The sequence below is a fragment of the Oncorhynchus mykiss genome, chromosome 28 (genome assembly GCF_057628025.1).
Source record: "Oncorhynchus mykiss isolate SJ-2025 chromosome 28, ASM5762802v1, whole genome shotgun sequence".
In the NCBI taxonomy this organism is placed as follows: domain Eukaryota; kingdom Metazoa; phylum Chordata; class Actinopteri; order Salmoniformes; family Salmonidae; genus Oncorhynchus; species Oncorhynchus mykiss.
In genome coordinates, this window is record NC_143049.1 from 36,179,385 (window position 1) to 36,205,882 (window position 26,498).

Sequence of the window (26,498 nt, forward strand, 5' to 3'; positions counted from 1 at the left end):
AGGTCAAAACATGCAGACGAATACATCCTAATAGTACCGGCAAAGTTTGTTGAATCTGGACCCTAACCCATTAGAAACTCAATAGGCATTCAATTGAAAACTACCCACATCAAAAAAATCCCACCTCCTGGATAACTTTTCTTCAGGTTTTTGCCTGCCATATCAGTTCTGTTATACTCAGAGACATTATTTTAACAGTTCTGGAAACTGTAGAGTGTGTTCTATCCAAATCTACCATTTATATGCATATCCTAGTTTCTGGGCCTGAGTAACAGGCAGTTTACTTTGGGAACGTTTCTCATCCAGGCATCAAAAAACTGCCCCCAAGCATACATTAAACTCCCTGTTCGAAGACTGACAATCACATGATTTCATTTAAGATTTTGCAGCGTGACAGGTTTTTGTGAGAGACAATTTTCATCAAAAGCAGCATTGGTTTGTTCGTTTCTGTGCGAGATTAGTACTGTAAAGCCACATTGGTACTTGTGCTGATTCACTGAGTAAAGGCGGCAGAGATTGCACACATAAAAACCATGACCACGACGTGAGTTGAACACACAACCTTCTGATCTGGAGTCAGACGCGCTACCATTGCGCCACGAGGTCATTGACATTTAACATCTTTGGAGAGGATGCCTAGTTCAGATTTTAATGAGTGTATAATTTGGAATGGAGGCCTGGTTCTCTGGGGAAATGAACCATCTGACAATGCCACCCCCATCAGCGCGTGCCTCTGCCCGGCAGGTTAAGTGTATGAAAATAAGCAGACGCAGAGCCCAGATAGCTCAGTCGGTAGAGCATCAGACTTTTAATCTGAGGGTCCAGGGTTCAAGTCCCTGTTTGGGCGTTGCTTTAATGTTTACCTTTTCTGGCGCAGGTGTTCTGCTAGCAACCCACCTCGACAACATCCGGTGAAATTGCAGAGCGCCAAATTCAAAATATAGAAATAGTCAATATAAACATTCACAAAAATACAAGTGTTATACATCGGTTTAAAGATTAACTTCTTGTTAATCCAGCCGCTTTGTCACATTTCAAATAGGATTTACTGCGAAAGCCTACCATGCGATTATCTGAGGACAGCGCCCCACTTACAAAAACATATTCCAACCAAGTAGACGAGTCACAAAAGTCATAAATAGCGATAAAATGAATCACTTACCTTTGAACATCTTCATCTGGTTGCAGTCACAAGAGTCCCAGCTCCACAATAAAGGTTTGTTTTGTCAGAGAAAGTCCCTCTTTATATCCCAAAAACTCTGTTTTGTTGGCGCATTGTGTTCAGTAATACACTGGCTCAAAGGAGGTCAAAACATGCAGACGAATACATCCTAATAGTACCGGCAAAGTTTGTTGAATCTGGACCCTAACCCATTAGAAACTCAATAGGCATTCAATTGAAAACTACCCACATCAAAAAAATCCCACCTCCTGGATAACTTTTCTTCAGGTTTTTGCCTGCCATATCAGTTCTGTTATACTCAGAGACATTATTTTAACAGTTCTGGAAACTGTAGAGTGTGTTCTATCCAAATCTACCATTTATATGCATATCCTAGTTTCTGGGCCTGAGTAACAGGCAGTTTACTTTGGGAACGTTTCTCATCCAGGCATCAAAAAACTGCCCCCAAGCATACATTAAACTCCCTGTTCGAAGACTGACAATCACATGATTTCATTTAGGATTTTGCAGTGTGACAGGTTTTTGTGAGAGACAATTTTCATCAAAAGCAGCATTGGTTTGTTCGTTTCTGTGCGAGATTAGTACTGTAAAGCCACATTGGTACTTGTGCTGATTCACTGAGTATAGGCGGCAGAGATTGCACACATAAAAACCATGACCACGACGTGAGTTGAACACGCAACCTTCTGATCTGGAGTCAGACACGCTACCATTGCGCCACGAGGTCATTGGCATTTAACATCTTTGGAGAGGATGCCTAGTTTAATGAGTGTATAATTTGGAATGGAGGCCTGGTTCTCTGGGGAAATGAACCATCTGACAATGCCACCCCCATCAGCACGTGCCTCTGCCCGGCAGGTTAAGTGTATGAAAATAAGCAGATGTAGAGCCCAGATAGCTCAGTCGGTAGAGCATCAGACTTTTAATCTGAGGGTCCAGGGTTCAAGTCCCTGTTTGGGCATTGCTTTAATGTTTACCTTTTCTGGCGCAGGTGTTCTGCTAGCAACCCACCTCGACAACATCCGGTGAAATTGCAGAGCGCCAAATTCAAAATATAGAAATAGTCAATATAAACATTCACAAAAATACAAGTGTTATACATCGGTTTAAAGATTAACTTCTTGTTAATCCAGCCGCTTTGTCACATTTCAAATAGGATTTACTGCGAAAGCCTACCATGCGATTATCTGAGGACAGCGCCCCACTTACAAAAACATATTCCAACCAAGTAGACGAGTCACAAAAGTCATAAATAGCGATAAAATGAATCACTTACCTTTGAACATCTTCATCTGGTTGCAGTCACAAGAGTCCCAGCTCCACAATAAAGGTTTGTTTTGTCAGAGAAAGTCCCTCTTTATATCCCAAAACTCTGTTTTGTTGGCGCATTGTGTTCAGTAATACACTGGCTCAAAGGAGGTCAAAACATGCAGACGAATACATCCTAATAGTACCGGCAAAGTTTGTTGAATCTGGATCCTAACCCATTAGAAACTCAATAGGCATTCAATTGAAAACTACCCACATCAAAAAAATCCCACCTCCTGGATAACTTTTCTTCAGGTTTTTGCCTGCCATATCAGTTCTGTTATACTCAGAGACATTATTTTAACAGTTCTGGAAACTGTAGAGTGTGTTCTATCCAAATATACAATTTATATGCATATCCTAGTTTCTGGGCCTGAGTAACAGGCAGTTTACTTTGGGAACGTTTCTCATCCAGGCATCAAAAAACTGCCCCCAAGCATACATTAAACTCCCTGTTCGAAGACTGACAATCACATGATTTCATTTAAGATTTTGCAGTGTGACAGGTTTTTGTGAGAGACAATTTTCATCAAAAGCAGCATTGGTTTGTTCGTTTCTGTGCGAGATTAGTACTGTAAAGCCACATTGGTACTTGTGCTGATTCACTGAGTAAAGGCGGCAGAGATTGCACACATAAAAACCATTACCACGACGTGAGTTGAACACGCAACCTTCTGATCTGGAGTCAGACGCGCTACCATTGCGCCACGAGGTCATTGACATTTAACATCTTTGGAGAGAATGCCTAGTTCAGATTTTAAGGAGTGTATAATTTGGAATGGAGGCCTGGTTCTCTGGGGAAATGAACCATCTGACAATGCCACCCCCATCAGCACGTGCCTCTGCCGGCAGGTTAAGTGTCTGAAAATAAGCAGATCCAGAGCCCAGATAGCTCAGTCGGTAGAGCATCAGACTTTTAATATGAGGGTCCAGGGTTCAAGTCCCTGTTTGGGCGTTGCTTTAATGTTTACCTTTTCTGGCGCAGGTGTTCTGCTAGCAACCCACCTCGACAACATCCGGTGAAATTGCAGAGCGCCAAATTCAAAATATAGAAATAGTCAATATAAACATTCACAAAAATACAAGTGCTATACATCGGCTTAAAGATGAACTTCTTGTTAATCCAGCCGCTTTGTCACATTTCAAATAGGATTTACTGCGAAAGCCTACCATGCGATTATCTGAGGACAGCGCCCCACTTACAAAAACATATTCCAACCAAGTAGACGAGTCACAAAAGTCATAAATAGCGATAAAATGAATCACTTACCTTTGAACATCTTCATCTGGTTGCAGTCACAAGAGTCCCAGCTCCACAATAAAGGTTTGTTTTGTCAGAGAAAGTCCCTCTTTATATCCCAAAAACTCTTGTTTTGTTGGCGCATTGTGTTCAGTAATACACTGGCTCAAAGGAGGTCAAAACATGCAGATGAATACATCCTAATAGTACCGGCAAAGTTTGTTGAATCTGGATCCTAACCCATTAGAAACTCAATAGGCATTCAATTGAAAACTACCCACATCAAAAAAATCCCACCTCCTGGATAACTTTTCTTCAGGTTTTTGCCTGCCATATCAGTTCTGTTATACTCAGAGACATTATTTTAACAGTTCTGGAAACTGTAGAGTGTGTTCTATCCAAATCTACCATTTATATGCATATCCTAGTTTCTGGGCCTGAGTAACAGGCAGTTTACTTTGGGAACGTTTCTCATCCAGGCATCAAAAAACTGCCCCCAAGCATACATTAAACTCCCTGTTCGAAGACTGACAATCACATGATTTCATTTAAGATTTTGCAGTGTGACAGGTTTTTGTGAGAGACAATTTTCATCAAAAGCAGCATTGGTTTGTTCGTTTCTGTGCGAGATTAGTACTGTAAAGCCACATTGGTACTTGTGCTGATTCACTGAGTATAGGCGGCAGAGATTGCACACATAAAAACCATGACCACGACGTGAGTTGAACACGCAACCTTCTGATCTGGAGTCAGACGCGCTACCATTGCGCCACGAGGTCATTGGAATTTAACATCTTTGGAGAGGATGCCTAGTTCAGATTTTAATGAGTGTATAATTTGGAATGGAGGCCTGGTTCTCTGGGGAAATGAACCATCTGACAATGCCACCCCCATCAGCGCGTGCCTCTGCCCGGCAGGTTAAGTGTATGAAAATAAGCAGACGCAGAGCCCAGATAGCTCAGTCGGTAGAGCATCAGACTTTTAATCTGAGGGTCCAGGGTTCAAGTCCCTGTTTGGGCGTTGCTTTAATGTTTACCTTTTCTGGCGCAGGTGTTCTGCTAGCAACCCACCTCGACAACATCCGGTGAAATTGCAGAGCGCCAAATTCAAAATATAGAAATAGTCAATATAAACATTCACAAAAATACAAGTGTTATACATCGGTTTAAAGATTAACTTCTTGTTAATCCAGCCGCTTTGTCACATTTCAAATAGGATTTACTGCGAAAGCCTACCATGCGATTATCTGAGGACAGCGCCCCACTTACAAAAACATATTCCAACCAAGTAGACGAGTCACAAAAGTCATAAATAGCGATAAAATGAATCACTTACCTTTGAACATCTTCATCTGGTTGCAGTCACAAGAGTCCCAGCTCCACAATAAAGGTTTGTTTTGTCAGAGAAAGTCCCTCTTTATATCCCAAAAACTCTGTTTTGTTGGCGCATTGTGTTCAGTAATACACTGGCTCAAAGGAGGTCAAAACATGCAGACGAATACATCCTAATAGTACCGGCAAAGTTTGTTGAATCTGGATCCTAACCCATTAGAAACTCAATAGGCATTCAATTGAAAACTACCCACATCAAAAAAATCCCACCTCCTGGATAACTTTTCTTCAGGTTCTTGCCTGCCATATCAGTTCTGTTATACTCAGAGACATTATTTTAACAGTTCTGGAAACTGTAGAGTGTGTTCTATCCAAATCTACCATTTATATGCATATCCTAGTTTCTGGGCCTGAGTAACAGGCAGTTTACTTTGGGAACGTTTCTCATCCAGGCATCAAAAAACTGCCCCCAAGCATACATTAAACTCCCTGTTCGAAGACTGACAATCACATGATATCATTTAGGATTTTGCAGTGTGACAGGTTTTTGTGAGAGACAATTTTCATCAAAAGCAGCATTGGTTTGTTCGTTTCTGTGCGAGATTAGTACTGTAAAGCCACATTGGTACTTGTGCTGATTCACTGAGTATAGGCGGCAGAGATTGCACACATAAAAACCATGACCACGACGTGAGTTGAACACGCAACCTTCTGATCTGGAGTCAGACGCGCTACCATTGCGCCACGAGGTCATTGGAATTTAACATCTTTGGAGAGAATGCCTAGTTCAGATTTTAATGAGTGTATAATTTGGAATGGAGGCCTGGTTCTCTGGGGAAATGAACCATCTGACAATGCCACCCCCATCAGCACGTGCCTCTGCCGGCAGGTTAAGTGTCTGAAAATAAGCAGATCCAGAGCCCAGATAGCTCAGTCGGTAGAGCATCAGACTTTTAATCTGAGGGTCCAGGGTTCAAGTCCCTGTTTGGGCGTTGCTTTAATGTTTACCTTTTCTGGCGCAGGTGTTCTGCTAGCAACCCACCTCGACAACATCCGGTGAAATTGCAGAGCGCCAAACTCAAAATATAGAAATAGTCAATATAAACTCAATAGGCATTCAATTGAAAACTACCCACATCAAAAAAATCCCACCTCCTGGATAACTTTTCTTCAGGTTTTTGCCTGCCATATCAGTTCTGTTATACTCAGAGACATTATTTTAACAGTTCTGGAAACTGTAGAGTGTGTTCTATCCAAATCTACCATTTATATGCATATCCTAGTTTCTGGGCCTGAGTAACAGGCAGTTTACTTTGGGAACGTTTCTCATCCAGGCATCAAAAAACTGCCCCCAAGCATACATTAAACTCCCTGTTCGAAGACTGACAATCACATGATTTCATTTAAGATTTTGCAGTGTGACAGGTTTTTGTGAGAGACAATTTTCATCAAAAGCAGCATTGGTTTGTTCGTTTCTGTGCGAGATTAGTACTGTAAAGCCACATTGGTACTTGTGCTGATTCACTGAGTAAAGGAGGCAGAGATTGCACAAATAAAAACCATGACCACGACGTGAGTTGAACACGCAACCTTCTGATCTGGAGTCAGACACGCTACCATTGCGCCACGAGGTCATTGGCATTTAACATCTTTGGAGAGGATGCCTAGTTTAATGAGTGTATAATTTGGAATGGAGGCCTGGTTCTCTGGGGAAATGAACCATCTGACAATGCCACCCCCATCAGCACGTGCCTCTGCCCGGCAGGTTAAGTGTATGAAAATAAGCAGATGTAGAGCCCAGATAGCTCAGTCGGTAGAGCATCAGACTTTTAATCTGAGGGTCCAGGGTTCAAGTCCCTGTTTGGGCATTGCTTTAATGTTTACCTTTTCTGGCGCAGGTGTTCTGCTAGCAACCCACCTCGACAACATCCGGTGAAATTGCAGAGCGCCAAATTCAAAATATAGAAATAGTCAATATAAACATTCACAAAAATACAAGTGTTATACATCGGTTTAAAGATTAACTTCTTGTTAATCCAGCCGCTTTGTCACATTTCAAATAGGATTTACTGCGAAAGCCTACCATGCGATTATCTGAGGACAGCGCCCCACTTACAAAAACATATTCCAACCAAGTAGACGAGTCACAAAAGTCATAAATAGCGATAAAATGAATCACTTACCTTTGAACATCTTCATCTGGTTGCAGTCACAAGAGTCCCAGCTCCACAATAAAGGTTTGTTTTGTCAGAGAAAGTCCCTCTTTATATCCCAAAACTCTGTTTTGTTGGCGCATTGTGTTCAGTAATACACTGGCTCAAAGGAGGTCAAAACATGCAGACGAATACATCCTAATAGTACCGGCAAAGTTTGTTGAATCTGGATCCTAACCCATTAGAAACTCAATAGGCATTCAATTGAAAACTACCCACATCAAAAAAATCCCACCTCCTGGATAACTTTTCTTCAGGTTTTTGCCTGCCATATCAGTTCTGTTATACTCAGAGACATTATTTTAACAGTTCTGGAAACTGTAGAGTGTGTTCTATCCAAATATACAATTTATATGCATATCCTAGTTTCTGGGCCTGAGTAACAGGCAGTTTACTTTGGGAACGTTTCTCATCCAGGCATCAAAAAACTGCCCCCAAGCATACATTAAACTCCCTGTTCGAAGACTGACAATCACATGATTTCATTTAAGATTTTGCAGTGTGACAGGTTTTTGTGAGAGACAATTTTCATCAAAAGCAGCATTGGTTTGTTCGTTTCTGTGCGAGATTAGTACTGTAAAGCCACATTGGTACTTGTGCTGATTCACTGAGTAAAGGCGGCAGAGATTGCACACATAAAAACCATTACCACGACGTGAGTTGAACACGCAACCTTCTGATCTGGAGTCAGACGCGCTACCATTGCGCCACGAGGTCATTGACATTTAACATCTTTGGAGAGAATGCCTAGTTCAGATTTTAAGGAGTGTATAATTTGGAATGGAGGCCTGGTTCTCTGGGGAAATGAACCATCTGACAATGCCACCCCCATCAGCACGTGCCTCTGCCGGCAGGTTAAGTGTCTGAAAATAAGCAGATCCAGAGCCCAGATAGCTCAGTCGGTAGAGCATCAGACTTTTAATCTGAGGGTCCAGGGTTCAAGTCCCTGTTTGGGCGTTGCTTTAATGTTTACCTTTTCTGGCGCAGGTGTTCTGCTAGCAACCCACCTCGACAACATCCGGTGAAATTGCAGAGCGCCAAATTCAAAATATAGAAATAGTCAATATAAACATTCACAAAAATACAAGTGCTATACATCGGCTTAAAGATGAACTTCTTGTTAATCCAGCCGCTTTGTCACATTTCAAATAGGATTTACTGCGAAAGCCTACCATGCGATTATCTGAGGACAGCGCCCCACTTACAAAAACATATTCCAACCAAGTAGACGAGTCACAAAAGTCATAAATAGCGATAAAATGAATCACTTACCTTTGAACATCTTCATCTGGTTGCAGTCACAAGAGTCCCAGCTCCACAATAAAGGTTTGTTTTGTCAGAGAAAGTCCCTCTTTATATCCCAAAAACTCTTGTTTTGTTGGCGCATTGTGTTCAGTAATACACTGGCTCAAAGGAGGTCAAAACATGCAGATGAATACATCCTAATAGTACCGGCAAAGTTTGTTGAATCTGGATCCTAACCCATTAGAAACTCAATAGGCATTCAATTGAAAACTACCCACATCAAAAAAATCCCACCTCCTGGATAACTTTTCTTCAGGTTTTTGCCTGCCATATCAGTTCTGTTATACTCAGAGACATTATTTTAACAGTTCTGGAAACTGTAGAGTGTGTTCTATCCAAATCTACCATTTATATGCATATCCTAGTTTCTGGGCCTGAGTAACAGGCAGTTTACTTTGGGAACGTTTCTCATCCAGGCATCAAAAAACTGCCCCCAAGCATACATTAAACTCCCTGTTCGAAGACTGACAATCACATGATTTCATTTAGGATTTTGCAGTGTGACAGGTTTTTGTGAGAGACAATTTTCATCAAAAGCAGCATTGGTTTGTTCGTTTCTGTGCGAGATTAGTACTGTAAAGCCACATTGGTACTTGTGCTGATTCACTGAGTATAGGCGGCAGAGATTGCACACATAAAAACCATGACCACGACGTGAGTTGAACACGCAACCTTCTGATCTGGAGTCAGACGCGCTACCATTGCGCCACGAGGTCATTGGAATTTAACATCTTTGGAGAGGATGCCTAGTTCAGATTTTAATGAGTGTATAATTTGGAATGGAGGCCTGGTTCTCTGGGGAAATGAACCATCTGACAATGCCACCCCCATCAGCGCGTGCCTCTGCCCGGCAGGTTAAGTGTATGAAAATAAGCAGACGCAGAGCCCAGATAGCTCAGTCGGTAGAGCATCAGACTTTTAATCTGAGGGTCCAGGGTTCAAGTCCCTGTTTGGGCGTTGCTTTAATGTTTACCTTTTCTGGCGCAGGTGTTCTGCTAGCAACCCACCTCGACAACATCCGGTGAAATTGCAGAGCGCCAAATTCAAAATATAGAAATAGTCAATATAAACATTCACAAAAATACAAGTGTTATACATCGGTTTAAAGATTAACTTCTTGTTAATCCAGCCGCTTTGTCACATTTCAAATAGGATTTACTGCGAAAGCCTACCATGCGATTATCTGAGGACAGCGCCCCACTTACAAAAACATATTCCAACCAAGTAGACGAGTCACAAAAGTCATAAATAGCGATAAAATGAATCACTTACCTTTGAACATCTTCATCTGGTTGCAGTCACAAGAGTCCCAGCTCCACAATAAAGGTTTGTTTTGTCAGAGAAAGTCCCTCTTTATATCCCAAAAACTCTGTTTTGTTGGCGCATTGTGTTCAGTAATACACTGGCTCAAAGGAGGTCAAAACATGCAGACGAATACATCCTAATAGTACCGGCAAAGTTTGTTGAATCTGGATCCTAACCCATTAGAAACTCAATAGGCATTCAATTGAAAACTACCCACATCAAAAAAATCCCACCTCCTGGATAACTTTTCTTCAGGTTTTTGCCTGCCATATCAGTTCTGTTATACTCAGAGACATTATTTTAACAGTTCTGGAAACTGTAGAGTGTGTTCTATCCAAATCTACCATTTATATGCATATCCTAGTTTCTGGGCCTGAGTAACAGGCAGTTTACTTTGGGAACGTTTCTCATCCAGGCATCAAAAAACTGCCCCCAAGCATACATTAAACTCCCTGTTCGAAGACTGACAATCACATGATTTCATTTAGGATTTTGCAGTGTGACAGGTTTTTGTGAGAGACAATTTTCATCAAAAGCAGCATTGGTTTGTTCGTTTCTGTGCGAGATTAGTACTGTAAAGCCACATTGGTACTTGTGCTGATTCACTGAGTATAGGCGGCAGAGATTGCACACATAAAAACCATGACCACGACGTGAGTTGAACACGCAACCTTCTGATCTGGAGTCAGACGCGCTACCATTGCGCCACGAGGTCATTGGAATTTAACATCTTTGGAGAGGATGCCTAGTTCAGATTTTAATGAGTGTATAATTTGGAATGGAGGCCTGGTTCTCTGGGGAAATGAACCATCTGACAATGCCACCCCCATCAGCGCGTGCCTCTGCCCGGCAGGTTAAGTGTATGAAAATAAGCAGACGCAGAGCCCAGATAGCTCAGTCGGTAGAGCATCAGACTTTTAATCTGAGGGTCCAGGGTTCAAGTCCCTGTTTGGGCGTTGCTTTAATGTTTACCTTTTCTGGCGCAGGTGTTCTGCTAGCAACCCACCTCGACAACATCCGGTGAAATTGCAGAGCGCCAAATTCAAAATATAGAAATAGTCAATATAAACATTCACAAAAATACAAGTGTTATACATCGGTTTAAAGATTAACTTCTTGTTAATCCAGCCGCTTTGTCACATTTCAAATAGGATTTACTGCGAAAGCCTACCATGCGATTATCTGAGGACAGCGCCCCACTTACAAAAACATATTCCAACCAAGTAGACGAGTCACAAAAGTCATAAATAGCGATAAAATGAATCACTTACCTTTGAACATCTTCATCTGGTTGCAGTCACAAGAGTCCCAGCTCCACAATAAAGGTTTGTTTTGTCAGAGAAAGTCCCTCTTTATATCCCAAAAACTCTGTTTTGTTGGCGCATTGTGTTCAGTAATACACTGGCTCAAAGGAGGTCAAAACATGCAGACGAATACATCCTAATAGTACCGGCAAAGTTTGTTGAATCTGGATCCTAACCCATTAGAAACTCAATAGGCATTCAATTGAAAACTACCCACATCAAAAAAATCCCACCTCCTGGATAACTTTTCTTCAGGTTCTTGCCTGCCATATCAGTTCTGTTATACTCAGAGACATTATTTTAACAGTTCTGGAAACTGTAGAGTGTGTTCTATCCAAATCTACCATTTATATGCATATCCTAGTTTCTGGCCCTGAGTAACAGGCAGTTTACTTTGGGAACGTTTCTCATCCAGGCATCAAAAAACTGCCCCCAAGCATACATTAAACTCCCTGTTCGAAGACTGACAATCACATGATTTCATTTAGGATTTTGCAGTGTGACAGGTTTTTGTGAGAGACAATTTTCATCAAAAGCAGCATTGGTTTGTTCGTTTCTGTGCGAGATTAGTACTGTAAAGCCACATTGGTACTTGTGCTGATTCACTGAGTATAGGCGGCAGAGATTGCACACATAAAAACCATGACCACGACGTGAGTTGAACACGCAACCTTCTGATCTGGAGTCAGACGCGCTACCATTGCGCCACGAGGTCATTGGAATTTAACATCTTTGGAGAGGATGCCTAGTTCAGATTTTAATGAGTGTATAATTTGGAATGGAGGCCTGGTTCTCTGGGGAAATGAACCATCTGACAATGCCACCCCCATCAGCGCGTGCCTCTGCCCGGCAGGTTAAGTGTATGAAAATAAGCAGACGCAGAGCCCAGATAGCTCAGTCGGTAGAGCATCAGACTTTTAATCTGAGGGTCCAGGGTTCAAGTCCCTGTTTGGGCGTTGCTTTAATGTTTACCTTTTCTGGCGCAGGTGTTCTGCTAGCAACCCACCTCGACAACATCCGGTGAAATTGCAGAGCGCCAAATTCAAAATATAGAAATAGTCAATATAAACATTCACAAAAATACAAGTGTTATACATCGGTTTAAAGATTAACTTCTTGTTAATCCAGCCGCTTTGTCACATTTCAAATAGGATTTACTGCGAAAGCCTACCATGCGATTATCTGAGGACAGCGCCCCACTTACAAAAACATATTCCAACCAAGTAGACGAGTCACAAAAGTCATAAATAGCGATAAAATGAATCACTTACCTTTGAACATCTTCATCTGGTTGCAGTCACAAGAGTCCCAGCTCCACAATAAAGGTTTGTTTTGTCAGAGAAAGTCCCTCTTTATATCCCAAAAACTCTGTTTTGTTGGCGCATTGTGTTCAGTAATACACTGGCTCAAAGGAGGTCAAAACATGCAGACGAATACATCCTAATAGTACCGGCAAAGTTTGTTGAATCTGGATCCTAACCCATTAGAAACTCAATAGGCATTCAATTGAAAACTACCCACATCAAAAAAATCCCACCTCCTGGATAACTTTTCTTCAGGTTCTTGCCTGCCATATCAGTTCTGTTATACTCAGAGACATTATTTTAACAGTTCTGGAAACTGTAGAGTGTGTTCTATCCAAATCTACCATTTATATGCATATCCTAGTTTCTGGGCCTGAGTAACAGGCAGTTTACTTTGGGAACGTTTCTCATCCAGGCATCAAAAAACTGCCCCCAAGCATACATTAAACTCCCTGTTCGAAGACTGACAATCACATGATATCATTTAGGATTTTGCAGTGTGACAGGTTTTTGTCAGAGACAATTTTCATCAAAAGCAGCATTGGTTTGTTCGTTTCTGTGCGAGATTAGTACTGTAAAGCCACATTGGTACTTGTGCTGATTCACTGAGTATAGGCGGCAGAGATTGCACACATAAAAACCATGACCACGACGTGAGTTGAACACGCAACCTTCTGATCTGGAGTCAGACGCGCTACCATTGCGCCACGAGGTCATTGGAATTTAACATCTTTGGAGAGAATGCCTAGTTCAGATTTTAATGAGTGTATAATTTGGAATGGAGGCCTGGTTCTCTGGGGAAATGAACCATCTGACAATGCCACCCCCATCAGCGCGTGCCTCTGCCCGGCAGGTTAAGTGTATGAAAATAAGCAGACGCAGAGCCCAGATAGCTCAGTCGGTAGAGCATCAGACTTTTAATCTGAGGGTCCAGGGTTCAAGTCCCTGTTTGGGCGTTGCTTTAATGTTTACCTTTTCTGGCGCAGGTGTTCTGCTAGCAACCCACCTCGACAACATCCGGTGAAATTGCAGAGCGCCAAATTCAAAATATAGAAATAGTCAATATAAACATTCACAAAAATACAAGTGTTATACATCGGTTTAAAGATTAACTTCTTGTTAATCCAGCCGCTTTGTCACATTTCAAATAGGATTTACTGCGAAAGCCTACCATGCGATTATCTGAGGACAGCGCCCCACTTACAAAAACATATTCCAACCAAGTAGACGAGTCACAAAAGTCATAAATAGCGATAAAATGAATCACTTACCTTTGAACATCTTCATCTGGTTGCAGTCACAAGAGTCCCAGCTCCACAATAAAGGTTTGTTTTGTCAGAGAAAGTCCCTCTTTATATCCCAAAAACTCTGTTTTGTTGGCGCATTGTGTTCAGTAATACACTGGCTCAAAGGAGGTCAAAACATGCAGACGAATACATCCTAATAGTACCGGCAAAGTTTGTTGAATCTGGATCCTAACCCATTAGAAACTCAATAGGCATTCAATTGAAAACTACCCACATCAAAAAAATCCCACCTCCTGGATAACTTTTCTTCAGGTTCTTGCCTGCCATATCAGTTCTGTTATACTCAGAGACATTATTTTAACAGTTCTGGAAACTGTAGAGTGTGTTCTATCCAAATCTACCATTTATATGCATATCCTAGTTTCTGGGCCTGAGTAACAGGCAGTTTACTTTGGGAACGTTTCTCATCCAGGCATCAAAAAACTGCCCCCAAGCATACATTAAACTCCCTGTTCGAAGACTGACAATCACATGATATCATTTAGGATTTTGCAGTGTGACAGGTTTTTGTGAGAGACAATTTTCATCAAAAGCAGCATTGGTTTGTTCGTTTCTGTGCGAGATTAGTACTGTAAAGCCACATTGGTACTTGTGCTGATTCACTGAGTATAGGCGGCAGAGATTGCACACATAAAAACCATGACCACGACGTGAGTTGAACACGCAACCTTCTGATCTGGAGTCAGACGCGCTACCATTGCGCCACGAGGTCATTGGAATTTAACATCTTTGGAGAGAATGCCTAGTTCAGATTTTAATGAGTGTATAATTTGGAATGGAGGCCTGGTTCTCTGGGGAAATGAACCATCTGACAATGCCACCCCCATCAGCACGTGCCTCTGCCGGCAGGTTAAGTGTCTGAAAATAAGCAGATCCAGAGCCCAGATAGCTCAGTCGGTAGAGCATCAGACTTTTAATCTGAGGGTCCAGGGTTCAAGTCCCTGTTTGGGCGTTGCTTTAATGTTTACCTTTTCTGGCGCAGGTGTTCTGCTAGCAACCCACCTCGACAACATCCGGTGAAATTGCAGAGCGCCAAACTCAAAATATAGAAATAGTCAATATAAACATTCACAAAAATACAAGTGCTATACATCGGCTTAAAGATGAACTTCTTGTTAATCCAGCCGCTTTGTCACATTTCAAATAGGATTTACTGCGAAAGCCTACCATGCGATTATCTGAGGACAGCGCCCCACTTACAAAAACATATTCCAACCAAGTAGACGAGTCACAAAAGTCATAAATAGCGATAAAATGAATCACTTACCTTTGAACATCTTCATCTGGTTGCAGTCACAAGAGTCCCAGCTCCACAATAAAGGTTTGTTTTGTCAGAGAAAGTCCCTCTTTATATCCCAAAAACTCTGTTTTGTTGGCGCATTGTGTTCAGTAATACACTGGCTCAAAGGAGGTCAAAACATGCAGACGAATACATCCTAATAGTACCGGCAAAGTTTGTTGAATCTGGATCCTAACCCATTAGAAACTCAATAGGCATTCAATTGAAAACTACCCACATCAAAAAAATCCCACCTCCTGGATAACTTTTCTTCAGGTTCTTGCCTGCCATATCAGTTCTGTTATACTCAGAGAAATTATTTTAACAGTTCTGGAAACTGTAGAGTGTGTTCTATCCAAATCTACCATTTATATGCATATCCTAGTTTCTGGGCCTGAGTAACAGGCAGTTTACTTTGGGAACGTTTCTCATCCAGGCATCAAAAAACTGCCCCCAAGCATACATTAAACTCCCTGTTCGAAGACTGACAATCACATGATATCATTTAGGATTTTGCAGTGTGACAGGTTTTTGTGAGAGACAATTTTCATCAAAAGCAGCATTGGTTTGTTCGTTTCTGTGCGAGATTAGTACTGTAAAGCCACATTGGTACTTGTGCTGATTCACTGAGTAAAGGAGGCAGAGATTGCACAAATAAAAACCATGACCACGACGTGAGTTGAACACGCAACCTTCTGATCTGGAGTCAGACACGCTACCATTGCGCCACGAGGTCATTGGCATTTAACATCTTTGGAGAGGATGCCTAGTTTAATGAGTGTATAATTTGGAATGGAGGCCTGGTTCTCTGGGGAAATGAACCATCTGACAATGCCACCCCCATCAGCACGTGCCTCTGCCCGGCAGGTTAAGTGTATGAAAATAAGCAGATGTAGAGCCCAGATAGCTCAGTCGGTAGAGCATCAGACTTTTAATCTGAGGGTCCAGGGTTCAAGTCCCTGTTTGGGCATTGCTTTAATGTTTACCTTTTCTGGCGCAGGTGTTCTGCTAGCAACCCACCTCGACAACATCCGGTGAAATTGCAGAGCGCCAAATTCAAAATATAGAAATAGTCAATATAAACATTCACAAAAATACAAGTGTTATACATCGGTTTAAAGATTAACTTCTTGTTAATCCAGCCGCTTTGTCACATTTCAAATAGGATTTACTGCGAAAGCCTACCATGCGATTATCTGAGGACAGCGCCCCACTTACAAAAACATATTCCAACCAAGTAGACGAGTCACAAAAGTCATAAATAGCGATAAAATGAATCACTTACCTTTGAACATCTTCATCTGGTTGCAGTCACAAGAGTCCCAGCTCCACAATAAAGGTTTGTTTTGTCAGAGAAAGTCCCTCTTTATATCCCAAAACTCTGTTTTGTTGGCGCATTGTGTTCAGTAATACACTGGCTCAAAGGAGGTCAAAACATGCAGACGAATACATCCTAATAGTACCGGCAAAGTTTGTTGAATCTGGATCCTAACCCATTAGAAACTCAATAGGCATTCAATTGAAAACTACCCACATCAAAAAAATCCCACCTCCTGGATAACTTTTCTTCAGGTTCTTGCCTGCCATATCAGTTCTGTTATACTCAGAGAAATTATTTTAACAGTTCTGGAAACTGTAGAGTGTGTTCTATCCAAATCTACCATTTATATGCATATCCTAGTTTCTGGGCCTGAGTAACAGGCAGTTTACTTTGGGAACGTTTCTCATCCAGGCATCAAAAAACTGCCCCCAAGCATACATTAAACTCCCTGTTCGAAGACTGACAATCACATGATATCATTTAGGATTTTGCAGTGTGACAGGTTTTTGTGAGAGACAATTTTCATCAAAAGCAGCATTGGTTTGTTCGTTTCTGTGCGAGATTAGTACTGTAAAGCCACATTGGTACTTGTGCTGATTCACTGAGTAAAGGAGGCAGAGATTGCACAAATAAAAACCATGACCACGACGTGAGTTGAACACGCAACCTTCTGATCTGGAGTCAGACACGCTACCATTGCGCCACGAGGTCATTGGCATTTAACATCTTTGGAGAGGATGCCTAGTTTAATGAGTGTATAATTTGGAATGGAGGCCTGGTTCTCTGGGGAAATGAACCATCTGACAATGCCACCCCCATCAGCACGTGCCTCTGCCCGGCAGGTTAAGTGTATGAAAATAAGCAGATGTAGAGCCCAGATAGCTCAGTCGGTAGAGCATCAGACTTTTAATCTGAGGGTCCAGGGTTCAAGTCCCTGTTTGGGCATTGCTTTAATGTTTACCTTTTCTGGCGCAGGTGTTCTGCTAGCAACCCACCTCGACAACATCCGGTGAAATTGCAGAGCGCCAAATTCAAAATATAGAAATAGTCAATATAAACATTCACAAAAATACAAGTGTTATACATCGGTTTAAAGATTAACTTCTTGTTAATCCAGCCGCTTTGTCACATTTCAAATAGGATTTACTGCGAAAGCCTACCATGCGATTATCTGAGGACAGCGCCCCACTTACAAAAACATATTCCAACCAAGTAGACGAGTCACAAAAGTCATAAATAGCGATAAAATGAATCACTTACCTTTGAACATCTTCATCTGGTTGCAGTCACAAGAGTCCCAGCTCCACAATAAAGGTTTGTTTTGTCAGAGAAAGTCCCTCTTTATATCCCAAAACTCTGTTTTGTTGGCGCATTGTGTTCAGTAATACACTGGCTCAAAGGAGGTCAAAACATGCAGACGAATACATCCTAATAGTACCGGCAAAGTTTGTTGAATCTGGATCCTAACCCATTAGAAACTCAATAGGCATTCAATTGAAAACTACCCACATCAAAAAAATCCCACCTCCTGGATAACTTTTCTTCAGGTTCTTGCCTGCCATATCAGTTCTGTTATACTCAGAGAAATTATTTTAACAGTTCTGGAAACTGTAGAGTGTGTTCTATCCAAATCTACCATTTATATGCATATCCTAGTTTCTGGGCCTGAGTAACAGGCAGTTTACTTTGGGAACGTTTCTCATCCAGGCATCAAAAAACTGCCCCCAAGCATACATTAAACTCCCTGTTCGAAGACTGACAATCACATGATATCATTTAGGATTTTGCAGTGTGACAGGTTTTTGTGAGAGACAATTTTCATCAAAAGCAGCATTGGTTTGTTCGTTTCTGTGCGAGATTAGTACTGTAAAGCCACATTGGTACTTGTGCTGATTCACTGAGTAAAGGAGGCAGAGATTGCACAAATAAAAACCATGACCACGACGTGAGTTGAACACGCAACCTTCTGATCTGGAGTCAGACACGCTACCATTGCGCCACGAGGTCATTGGCATTTAACATCTTTGGAGAGGATGCCTAGTTTAATGAGTGTATAATTTGGAATGGAGGCCTGGTTCTCTGGGGAAATGAACCATCTGACAATGCCACCCCCATCAGCACGTGCCTCTGCCCGGCAGGTTAAGTGTATGAAAATAAGCAGATGTAGAGCCCAGATAGCTCAGTCGGTAGAGCATCAGACTTTTAATCTGAGGGTCCAGGGTTCAAGTCCCTGTTTGGGCATTGCTTTAATGTTTACCTTTTCTGGCGCAGGTGTTCTGCTAGCAACCCACCTCGACAACATCCGGTGAAATTGCAGAGCGCCAAATTCAAAATATAGAAATAGTCAATATAAACATTCACAAAAATACAAGTGTTATACATCGGTTTAAAGATTAACTTCTTGTTAATCCAGCCGCTTTGTCACATTTCAAATAGGATTTACTGCGAAAGCCTACCATGCGATTATCTGAGGACAGCGCCCCACTTACAAAAACATATTCCAACCAAGTAGACGAGTCACAAAAGTCATAAATAGCGATAAAATGAATCACTTACCTTTGAACATCTTCATCTGGTTGCAGTCACAAGAGTCCCAGCTCCACAATAAAGGTTTGTTTTGTCAGAGAAAGTCCCTCTTTATATCCCAAAACTCTGTTTTGTTGGCGCATTGTGTTCAGTAATACACTGGCTCAAAGGAGGTCAAAACATGCAGACGAATACATCCTAATAGTACCGGCAAAGTTTGTTGAATCTGGATCCTAACCCATTAGAAACTCAATAGGCATTCAATTGAAAACTACCCACATCAAAAAAATCCCACCTCCTGGATAACTTTTCTTCAGGTTTTTGCCTGCCATATCAGTTCTGTTATACTCAGAGACATTATTTTAACAGTTCTGGAAACTGTAGAGTGTGTTCTATCCAAATCTACCATTTATATGCATATCCTAGTTTCTGGGCCTGAGTAACAGGCAGTTTACTTTGGGAACGTTTCTCATCCAGGCATCAAAAAACTGCCCCCAAGCATACATTAAACTCCCTGTTCGAAGACTGACAATCACATGATTTCATTTAAGATTTTGCAGTGTGACAGGTTTTTGTGAGAGACAATTTTCATCAAAAGCAGCATTGGTTTGTTCGTTTCTGTGCGAGATTAGTACTGTAAAGCCACATTGGTACTTGTGCTGATTCACTGAGTAAAGGAGGCAGAGATTGCACAAATAAAAACCATGACCACGACGTGAGTTGAACACGCAACCTTCTGATCTGGAGTCAGACACGCTACCATTGCGCCACGAGGTCATTGGCATTTAACATCTTTGGAGAGGATGCCTAGTTTAATGAGTGTATAATTTGGAATGGAGGCCTGGTTCTCTGGGGAAATGAACCATCTGACAATGCCACCCCCATCAGCACGTGCCTCTGCCCGGCAGGTTAAGTGTATGAAAATAAGCAGATGTAGAGCCCAGATAGCTCAGTCGGTAGAGCATCAGACTTTTAATCTGAGGGTCCAGGGTTCAAGTCCCTGTTTGGGCGTTGCTTTAATGTTTACCTTTTCTGGCGCAACCCACCTCAACAACATCCGGTGAAATTGCAGAGCGCCAAATTCAAAATATAGAAATAGTCAATATAAACATTCACAAAAATACAAGTGTTATACATCGGTTTAAAGATTAACTTCTTGTTAATCCCGCCGCTTTGTCACATTTCAAATAGGATTTACTGCGAAAGCCTACCATGCGATTATCTGAGGACAGCGCCCCACTTACAAAAACATATTCCAACCAAGTAGACGAGTCACAAAAGTCATAAATAGCGATAAAATGAATCACTTACCTTTGAACATCTTCATCTGGTTGCAGTCACAAGAGTCCCAGCTCCACAATAAAGGTTTGTTTTGTCAGAGAAAGTCCCTCTTTATATCCCAAAACTCTGTTTTGTTGGCGCATTGTGTTCAGTAATACACTGGCTCAAAGGAGGTCAAAACATGCAGACGAATACATCCTAATAGTACCGGCAAAGTTTGTTGAATCTGGATCCTAACCCATTAGAAACTCAATAGGCATTAAATTGAAAACTACCCACATCAAAAAAATCCCACCTCCTGGATAACTTTTCTTCAGGTTTTTGCCTGCCATATCAGTTCTGTTATACTCAGAGACATTATTTTAACAGTTCTGGAAACTGTAGAGTGTGTTCTATCCAAATATACCATTTATATGCATATCCTAGTTTCTGGGCCTGAGTAACAGGCAGTTTACTTTGGGAACGTTTCTCATCCAGGCATCAAAAAACTGGATCCTAACCCATTAGAAACCCATTAGAAACTCAATAGGCATTCAATTGAAAACTACCCACATCAAAAAAATCCCACCTCCTGGATAACTTTTCTTCAGGTTTTTGCCTGCCATATCAGTTCTGTTATACTCAGAGACATTATTTTAACAGTTCTGGAAACTGTGGAGTGTGTTCTATCCAAATATACCATTTATATGCATATCCTAGTTTCTGGGCCTGAGTAACAGGCAGTTTACTTTGGGAACGTTTCTCATCCAGGCATCAAAAAACTGGATCCTAACCCATTAGAAACCCATTAGAAACTCAATAGGCATTCAATTGAAAACTACCCACATCAAAAAAATCCCACCTCCTGGATAACTTTTCTTCAGGTTTTTGCCTGCCATATCAGTTCTGTTATACTCAGAGACATTATTTTAACAGTTCTGGAAACTGTAGAGTGTGTTCTATCCAAATCTACCATTTATATGCATATCCTAGTTTCTGGGCCTGAGTAACAGGCAGTTTACTTTGGGAACGTTTCTCATCCAGGCATCAAAAAACTGCCCCCAAGCATACATTAAACTCCCTGTTCGAAGACTGACAATCACATGATTTCATTTAAGATTTTGCAGTGTGACAGGTTTTTGTGAGAGACAATTTTCATCAAAAGCAGCATTGGTTTGTTAGTTTCTGTGCGAGATTAGTACTGTAAAGCCACATTGGTACTTGTGCTGATTCACTGAGTAAAGGAGGCAGAGATTGCACAAATAAAAACCATGACCACGACGTGAGTTGAACACGCAACCTTCTGATCTGGAGTCAGACACGCTACCATTGCGCCACGAGGTCATCGGCATTTAACATCTTTGGAGAGGATGCCTAGTTTAATGAGTGTATAATTTGGAATGGAGGCCTGGTTCTCTGGGGAAATGAACCATCTGACAATGCCACCCCCATCAGCACGTGCCTCTGCCCGGCAGGTTAAGTGTATGAAAATAAGCAGATGTAGAGCCCAGATAGCTCAGTCGGTAGAGCATCAGACTTTTAATCTGAGGGTCCAGGGTTCAAGTCCCTGTTTGGGCGTTGCTTTAATGTTTACCTTTTCTGGCGCAACCCACCTCAACAACATCCGGTGAAATTGCAGAGCGCCAAATTCAAAATATAGAAATAGTCAATATAAACATTCACAAAAATACAAGTGTTATACATCGGTTTAAAGATTAACTTCTTGTTAATCCCGCCGCTTTGTCACATTTCAAATAGGATTTACTGCGAAAGCCTACCATGCGATTATCTGAGGACAGCGCCCCACTTACAAAAACATATTCCAACCAAGTAGACGAGTCACAAAAGTCATAAATAGCGATAAAATGAATCACTTACCTTTGAACATCTTCATCTGGTTGCAGTCACAAGAGTCCCAGCTCCACAATAAAGGTTTGTTTTGTCAGAGAAAGTCCCTCTTTATATCCCAAAACTCTGTTTTGTTGGCGCATTGTGTTCAGTAATACACTGGCTCAAAGGAGGTCAAAACATGCAGACGAATACATCCTAATAGTACCGGCAAAGTTTGTTGAATCTGGATCCTAACCCATTAGAAACTCAATAGGCATTAAATTGAAAACTACCCACATCAAAAAAATCCCACCTCCTGGATAACTTTTCTTCAGGTTTTTGCCTGCCATATCAGTTCTGTTATACTCAGAGACATTATTTTAACAGTTCTGGAAACTGTAGAGTGTGTTCTATCCAAATATACCATTTATATGCATATCCTAGTTTCTGGGCCTGAGTAACAGGCAGTTTACTTTGGGAACGTTTCTCATCCAGGCATCAAAAAACTGGATCCTAACCCATTAGAAACCCATTAGAAACTCAATAGGCATTCAATTGAAAACTACCCACATCAAAAAAATCCCACCTCCTGGATAACTTTTCTTCAGGTTTTTGCCTGCCATATCAGTTCTGTTATACTCAGAGACATTATTTTAACAGTTCTGGAAACTGTGGAGTGTGTTCTATCCAAATATACCATTTATATGCATATCCTAGTTTCTGGGCCTGAGTAACAGGCAGTTTACTTTGGGAACGTTTCTCATCCAGGCATCAAAAAACTGGATCCTAACCCATTAGAAACCCATTAGAAACTCAATAGGCATTCAATTGAAAACTACCCACATCAAAAAAATCCCACCTCCTGGATAACTTTTCTTCAGGTTTTTGCCTGCCATATCAGTTCTGTTATACTCAGAGACATTATTTTAACAGTTCTGGAAACTGTAGAGTGTGTTCTATCCAAATCTACCATTTATATGCATATCCTAGTTTCTGGGCCTGAGTAACAGGCAGTTTACTTTGGGAACGTTTCTCATCCAGGCATCAAAAAACTGCCCCCAAGCATACATTAAACTCCCTGTTCGAAGACTGACAATCACATGATTTCATTTAAGATTTTGCAGTGTGACAGGTTTTTGTGAGAGACAATTTTCATCAAAAGCAGCATTGGTTTGTTAGTTTCTGTGCGAGATTAGTACTGTAAAGCCACATTGGTACTTGTGCTGATTCACTGAGTAAAGGAGGCAGAGATTGCACAAATAAAAACCATGACCACGACGTGAGTTGAACACGCAACCTTCTGATCTGGAGTCAGACACGCTACCATTGCGCCACGAGGTCATCGGCATTTAACATCTTTGGAGAGGATGCCTAGTTTAATGAGTGTATAATTTGGAATGGAGGCCTGGTTCTCTGGGGAAATGAACCATCTGACAATGCCACCCCCATCAGCACGTGCCTCTGCCCGGCAGGTTAAGTGTATGAAAATAAGCAGATGTAGAGCCCAGATAGCTCAGTCGGTAGAGCATCAGACTTTTAATCTGAGGGTCCAGGGTTCAAGTCCCTGTTTGGGCGTTGCTTTAATGTTTACCTTTTCTGGCGCAACCCACCTCAACAACATCCGGTGAAATTGCAGAGCGCCAAATTCAAAATATAGAAATAGTCAATATAAACATTCACAAAAATACAAGTGTTATACATCGGTTTAAAGATTAACTTCTTGTTAATCCCGCCGCTTTGTCACATTTCAAATAGGATTTACTGCGAAAGCCTACCATGCGATTATCTGAGGACAGCGCCCCACTTACAAAAACATATTCCAACCAAGTAGACGAGTCACAAAAGTCATAAATAGCGATAAAATGAATCACTTACCTTTGAACATCTTCATCTGGTTGCAGTCACAAGAGTCCCAGCTCCACAATAAAGGTTTGTTTTGTCAGAGAAAGTCCCTCTTTATATCCCAAAACTCTGTTTTGTTGGCGCATTGTGTTCAGTAATACACTGGCTCAAAGGAGGTCAAAACATGCAGACGAATACATCCTAATAGTACCGGCAAAGTTTGTTGAATCTGGATCCTAACCCATTAGAAACTCAATAGGCATTCAATTGAAAACTACCCACATCAAAAAAATCCCACCTCCTGGATAACTTTTCTTCAGGTTTTTGCCTGCCATATCAGTTCTGTTATACTCAGAGACATTATTTTAACAGTTCTGGAAACTGTGGAGTGTGTTCTATCCAAATATACCATTTATATGCATATCCTAGTTTCTGGGCCTGAGTAACAGGCAGTTTACTTTGGGAACGTTTCTCATCCAGGCATCAAAAAACTGGATCCTAACCCATTAGAAACCCATTAGAAACTCAATAGGCATTCAATTGAAAACTACCCACATCAAAAAAATCCCACCTCCTGGATAACTTTTCTTCAGGTTTTTGCCTGCCATATCAGTTCTGTTATACTCAGAGACATTATTTTAACAGTTCTGGAAACTGTAGAGTGTGTTCTATCCAAATCTACCATTTATATGCATATCCTAGTTTCTGGGCCTGAGTAACAGGCAGTTTACTTTGGGAACGTTTCTCATCCAGGCATCAAAAAACTGCCCCCAAGCATACATTAAACTCCCTGTTCGAAGACTGACAATCACATGATTTCATTTAAGATTTTGCAGTGTGACAGGTTTTTGTGAGAGACAATTTTCATCAAAAGCAGCATTGGTTTGTTCGTTTCTGTGCGAGATTAGTACTGTAAAGCCACATTGGTACTTGTGCTGATTCACTGAGTAAAGGAGGCAGAGATTGCACAAATAAAAACCATGACCACGACGTGAGTTGAACACGCAACCTTCTGATCTGGAGTCAGACACGCTACCATTGCGCCACGAGGTCATCGGCATTTAACATCTTTGGAGAGGATGCCTAGTTTAATGAGTGTATAATTTGGAATGGAGGCCTGGTTCTCTGGGGAAATGAACCATCTGACAATGCCACCCCCATCAGCACGTGCCTCTGCCCGGCAGGTTAAGTGTATGAAAATAAGCAGATGTAGAGCCCAGATAGCTCAGTCGGTAGAGCATCAGACTTTTAATCTGAGGGTCCAGGGTTCAAGTCCCTGTTTGGGCGTTGCTTTAATGTTTACCTTTTCTGGCGCAACCCACCTCAACAACATCCGGTGAAATTGCAGAGCGCCAAATTCAAAATATAGAAATAGTCAATATAAACATTCACAAAAATACAAGTGTTATACATCGGTTTAAAGATTAACTTCTTGTTAATCCCGCCGCTTTGTCACATTTCAAATAGGATTTACTGCGAAAGCCTACCATGCGATTATCTGAGGACAGCGCCCCACTTACAAAAACATATTCCAACCAAGTAGACGAGTCACAAAAGTCATAAATAGCGATAAAATGAATCACTTACCTTTGAACATCTTCATCTGGTTGCAGTCACAAGAGTCCCAGCTCCACAATAAAGGTTTGTTTTGTCAGAGAAAGTCCCTCTTTATATCCCAAAACTCTGTTTTGTTGGCGCATTGTGTTCAGTAATACACTGGCTCAAAGGAGGTCAAAACATGCAGACGAATACATCCTAATAGTACCGGCAAAGTTTGTTGAATCTGGATCCTAACCCATTAGAAACTCAATAGGCATTCAATTGAAAACTACCCACATCAAAAAAATCCCACCTCCTGGATAACTTTTCTTCAGGTTTTTGCCTGCCATATCAGTTCTGTTATACTAAGAGACATTATTTTAACAGTTCTGGAAACTGTGGAGTGTGTTCTATCCAAATATACCATTTATATGCATATCCTAGTTTCTGGGCCTGAGTAACAGGCAGTTTACTTTGGGAACGTTTCTCATCCAGGCATCAAAAAACTGGATCCTAACCCATTAGAAACCCATTAGAAACTCAATAGGCATTCAATTGAAAACTACCCACATCAAAAAAATCCCACCTCCTGGATAACTTTTCTTCAGGTTTTTGCCTGCCATATCAGTTCTGTTATACTCAGAGACATTATTTTAACAGTTCTGGAAACTGTAGAGTGTGTTCTATCCAAATCTACCATTTATATGCATATCCTAGTTTCTGGGCCTGAGTAACAGGCAGTTTACTTTGGGAACGTTTCTCATCCAGGCATCAAAAAACTGCCCCCAAGCATACATTAAACTCCCTGTTCGAAGACTGACAATCACATGATTTCATTTAAGATTTTGCAGTGTGACAGGTTTTTGTGAGAGACAATTTTCATCAAAAGCAGCATTGGTTTGTTCGTTTCTGTGCGAGATTAGTACTGTAAAGCCACATTGGTACTTGTGCTGATTCACTGAGTAAAGGAGGCAGAGATTGCACAAATAAAAACCATGACCACGACGTGAGTTGAACACGCAACCTTCTGATCTGGAGTCAGACACGCTACCATTGCGCCACGAGGTCATCGGCATTTAACATCTTTGGAGAGGATGCCTA

At 41.4% G+C, this 26,498-nt stretch overlaps 36 non-coding genes across 36 annotated transcripts; 18 read left to right on the top strand and 18 right to left on the bottom strand.

The window, feature by feature from the left end:
- Positions 1-534: 534 nt before the first annotated feature.
- trnaw-cca (transfer RNA tryptophan (anticodon CCA)) lies at positions 535-606 on the bottom strand. The gene has a single exon. It is a non-coding gene; the product is annotated as a tRNA-Trp (tRNA).
- A 168-nt stretch (positions 607-774) lies between these two features.
- trnak-uuu (transfer RNA lysine (anticodon UUU)) lies at positions 775-847 on the top strand. Its single transcript has one exon. It is a non-coding gene; the product is annotated as a tRNA-Lys (tRNA).
- Positions 848-1,838: 991 nt separating this feature from the next.
- Positions 1,839-1,910, bottom strand: trnaw-cca (transfer RNA tryptophan (anticodon CCA)). Its single transcript has one exon. It is a non-coding gene; the product is annotated as a tRNA-Trp (tRNA).
- Positions 1,911-2,071: 161 nt separating this feature from the next.
- trnak-uuu (transfer RNA lysine (anticodon UUU)) lies at positions 2,072-2,144 on the top strand. Its single transcript has one exon. It is a non-coding gene; the product is annotated as a tRNA-Lys (tRNA).
- Positions 2,145-4,438: 2,294 nt separating this feature from the next.
- Positions 4,439-4,510, bottom strand: trnaw-cca (transfer RNA tryptophan (anticodon CCA)). Its single transcript has one exon. It is a non-coding gene; the product is annotated as a tRNA-Trp (tRNA).
- Positions 4,511-4,678: 168 nt separating this feature from the next.
- On the top strand, positions 4,679-4,751 carry trnak-uuu (transfer RNA lysine (anticodon UUU)). The gene has a single exon. It is a non-coding gene; the product is annotated as a tRNA-Lys (tRNA).
- A 991-nt stretch (positions 4,752-5,742) lies between these two features.
- Positions 5,743-5,814, bottom strand: trnaw-cca (transfer RNA tryptophan (anticodon CCA)). The gene has a single exon. It is a non-coding gene; the product is annotated as a tRNA-Trp (tRNA).
- Positions 5,815-5,981: 167 nt separating this feature from the next.
- trnak-uuu (transfer RNA lysine (anticodon UUU)) lies at positions 5,982-6,054 on the top strand. Its single transcript has one exon. It is a non-coding gene; the product is annotated as a tRNA-Lys (tRNA).
- A 570-nt stretch (positions 6,055-6,624) lies between these two features.
- trnaw-cca (transfer RNA tryptophan (anticodon CCA)) lies at positions 6,625-6,696 on the bottom strand. The gene has a single exon. It is a non-coding gene; the product is annotated as a tRNA-Trp (tRNA).
- A 161-nt stretch (positions 6,697-6,857) lies between these two features.
- Positions 6,858-6,930, top strand: trnak-uuu (transfer RNA lysine (anticodon UUU)). Its single transcript has one exon. It is a non-coding gene; the product is annotated as a tRNA-Lys (tRNA).
- A 1,229-nt stretch (positions 6,931-8,159) lies between these two features.
- Positions 8,160-8,232, top strand: trnak-uuu (transfer RNA lysine (anticodon UUU)). The gene has a single exon. It is a non-coding gene; the product is annotated as a tRNA-Lys (tRNA).
- Positions 8,233-9,224: 992 nt separating this feature from the next.
- On the bottom strand, positions 9,225-9,296 carry trnaw-cca (transfer RNA tryptophan (anticodon CCA)). Its single transcript has one exon. It is a non-coding gene; the product is annotated as a tRNA-Trp (tRNA).
- Positions 9,297-9,464: 168 nt separating this feature from the next.
- trnak-uuu (transfer RNA lysine (anticodon UUU)) lies at positions 9,465-9,537 on the top strand. The gene has a single exon. It is a non-coding gene; the product is annotated as a tRNA-Lys (tRNA).
- A 991-nt stretch (positions 9,538-10,528) lies between these two features.
- Positions 10,529-10,600, bottom strand: trnaw-cca (transfer RNA tryptophan (anticodon CCA)). Its single transcript has one exon. It is a non-coding gene; the product is annotated as a tRNA-Trp (tRNA).
- Positions 10,601-10,768: 168 nt separating this feature from the next.
- On the top strand, positions 10,769-10,841 carry trnak-uuu (transfer RNA lysine (anticodon UUU)). The gene has a single exon. It is a non-coding gene; the product is annotated as a tRNA-Lys (tRNA).
- Positions 10,842-11,832: 991 nt separating this feature from the next.
- On the bottom strand, positions 11,833-11,904 carry trnaw-cca (transfer RNA tryptophan (anticodon CCA)). Its single transcript has one exon. It is a non-coding gene; the product is annotated as a tRNA-Trp (tRNA).
- Positions 11,905-12,072: 168 nt separating this feature from the next.
- trnak-uuu (transfer RNA lysine (anticodon UUU)) lies at positions 12,073-12,145 on the top strand. The gene has a single exon. It is a non-coding gene; the product is annotated as a tRNA-Lys (tRNA).
- Positions 12,146-13,136: 991 nt separating this feature from the next.
- On the bottom strand, positions 13,137-13,208 carry trnaw-cca (transfer RNA tryptophan (anticodon CCA)). Its single transcript has one exon. It is a non-coding gene; the product is annotated as a tRNA-Trp (tRNA).
- Positions 13,209-13,376: 168 nt separating this feature from the next.
- trnak-uuu (transfer RNA lysine (anticodon UUU)) lies at positions 13,377-13,449 on the top strand. The gene has a single exon. It is a non-coding gene; the product is annotated as a tRNA-Lys (tRNA).
- Positions 13,450-14,440: 991 nt separating this feature from the next.
- trnaw-cca (transfer RNA tryptophan (anticodon CCA)) lies at positions 14,441-14,512 on the bottom strand. Its single transcript has one exon. It is a non-coding gene; the product is annotated as a tRNA-Trp (tRNA).
- Positions 14,513-14,679: 167 nt separating this feature from the next.
- Positions 14,680-14,752, top strand: trnak-uuu (transfer RNA lysine (anticodon UUU)). The gene has a single exon. It is a non-coding gene; the product is annotated as a tRNA-Lys (tRNA).
- Positions 14,753-15,743: 991 nt separating this feature from the next.
- On the bottom strand, positions 15,744-15,815 carry trnaw-cca (transfer RNA tryptophan (anticodon CCA)). Its single transcript has one exon. It is a non-coding gene; the product is annotated as a tRNA-Trp (tRNA).
- A 161-nt stretch (positions 15,816-15,976) lies between these two features.
- Positions 15,977-16,049, top strand: trnak-uuu (transfer RNA lysine (anticodon UUU)). The gene has a single exon. It is a non-coding gene; the product is annotated as a tRNA-Lys (tRNA).
- A 990-nt stretch (positions 16,050-17,039) lies between these two features.
- On the bottom strand, positions 17,040-17,111 carry trnaw-cca (transfer RNA tryptophan (anticodon CCA)). Its single transcript has one exon. It is a non-coding gene; the product is annotated as a tRNA-Trp (tRNA).
- Positions 17,112-17,272: 161 nt separating this feature from the next.
- trnak-uuu (transfer RNA lysine (anticodon UUU)) lies at positions 17,273-17,345 on the top strand. Its single transcript has one exon. It is a non-coding gene; the product is annotated as a tRNA-Lys (tRNA).
- Positions 17,346-18,335: 990 nt separating this feature from the next.
- Positions 18,336-18,407, bottom strand: trnaw-cca (transfer RNA tryptophan (anticodon CCA)). The gene has a single exon. It is a non-coding gene; the product is annotated as a tRNA-Trp (tRNA).
- A 161-nt stretch (positions 18,408-18,568) lies between these two features.
- trnak-uuu (transfer RNA lysine (anticodon UUU)) lies at positions 18,569-18,641 on the top strand. Its single transcript has one exon. It is a non-coding gene; the product is annotated as a tRNA-Lys (tRNA).
- A 990-nt stretch (positions 18,642-19,631) lies between these two features.
- On the bottom strand, positions 19,632-19,703 carry trnaw-cca (transfer RNA tryptophan (anticodon CCA)). The gene has a single exon. It is a non-coding gene; the product is annotated as a tRNA-Trp (tRNA).
- Positions 19,704-19,864: 161 nt separating this feature from the next.
- On the top strand, positions 19,865-19,937 carry trnak-uuu (transfer RNA lysine (anticodon UUU)). Its single transcript has one exon. It is a non-coding gene; the product is annotated as a tRNA-Lys (tRNA).
- Positions 19,938-21,458: 1,521 nt separating this feature from the next.
- Positions 21,459-21,530, bottom strand: trnaw-cca (transfer RNA tryptophan (anticodon CCA)). The gene has a single exon. It is a non-coding gene; the product is annotated as a tRNA-Trp (tRNA).
- A 161-nt stretch (positions 21,531-21,691) lies between these two features.
- Positions 21,692-21,764, top strand: trnak-uuu (transfer RNA lysine (anticodon UUU)). The gene has a single exon. It is a non-coding gene; the product is annotated as a tRNA-Lys (tRNA).
- A 1,521-nt stretch (positions 21,765-23,285) lies between these two features.
- On the bottom strand, positions 23,286-23,357 carry trnaw-cca (transfer RNA tryptophan (anticodon CCA)). Its single transcript has one exon. It is a non-coding gene; the product is annotated as a tRNA-Trp (tRNA).
- Positions 23,358-23,518: 161 nt separating this feature from the next.
- On the top strand, positions 23,519-23,591 carry trnak-uuu (transfer RNA lysine (anticodon UUU)). Its single transcript has one exon. It is a non-coding gene; the product is annotated as a tRNA-Lys (tRNA).
- Positions 23,592-24,839: 1,248 nt separating this feature from the next.
- Positions 24,840-24,911, bottom strand: trnaw-cca (transfer RNA tryptophan (anticodon CCA)). Its single transcript has one exon. It is a non-coding gene; the product is annotated as a tRNA-Trp (tRNA).
- A 161-nt stretch (positions 24,912-25,072) lies between these two features.
- trnak-uuu (transfer RNA lysine (anticodon UUU)) lies at positions 25,073-25,145 on the top strand. Its single transcript has one exon. It is a non-coding gene; the product is annotated as a tRNA-Lys (tRNA).
- A 1,248-nt stretch (positions 25,146-26,393) lies between these two features.
- trnaw-cca (transfer RNA tryptophan (anticodon CCA)) lies at positions 26,394-26,465 on the bottom strand. The gene has a single exon. It is a non-coding gene; the product is annotated as a tRNA-Trp (tRNA).
- Between the last annotated feature and the right edge of the window lie 33 nt (positions 26,466-26,498).